Raw genomic sequence first — 680 nt, forward strand, 5'->3', positions numbered from 1 at the left:
AGGGCTGTGGTGCCCGAGGTCCCAGAGCCGCGCGGACAGTGTCTCTGGTTTCAGGGTAACGTGTGCCCAGCGACCGCGGTCGGGGTCGGTCAGGCGAGGCAGGAGCCGCACGTGGGGCGGAGTCTCTCTCACACACACACACACACACACACACACACACACGCACACACACACACGCCTGCCCTGCCCCACGACGTCTCGCCGCAAACCCAGACTCTCGCCCCAGAGAAACGGTAACGTCCACTCATCTGCCCTGGTCTTTGATTCCCTTTGCTGACCTTCACCCAGGACGTTTCCCGTGGATTTCCAGGGCGAGTGGGAGAGAGAGACAGAGAAATCCTGATGTGAGAGGCACATGGGCTGCTTGCCCCCCACACGTGTCCCGACCAGGCTGGGGGTCGAGCCTGCAACCCGGGCCTGTGCCCTTGACCGGACTCGAACCCGGGACCCTTCAGTCCGCAGGCCGGCGCTCTATCCACTGAGCCACACCGGCCAGGGCCAGAGGACTTTCTTTAAGTGCTTTTCCCACGATCAACGTCAAACACTGAGCACGAGGCACCGGGTGAAGGGGGACGAGGCGACGGGCAGGCCCGGGACAGGCGGGCAGGCCCGGGACAGGCAGGCAGGGCCCGGGGCTGGGACCGACCCGAGGACCCCTCCCTGGGGGAGACCCCGTTCCG

Source organism: Myotis brandtii, unplaced genomic scaffold (assembly GCF_000412655.1).
Source record: "Myotis brandtii unplaced genomic scaffold, ASM41265v1 scaffold1435, whole genome shotgun sequence".
NCBI classification, from domain to species: Eukaryota; Metazoa; Chordata; class Mammalia; order Chiroptera; family Vespertilionidae; genus Myotis; species Myotis brandtii.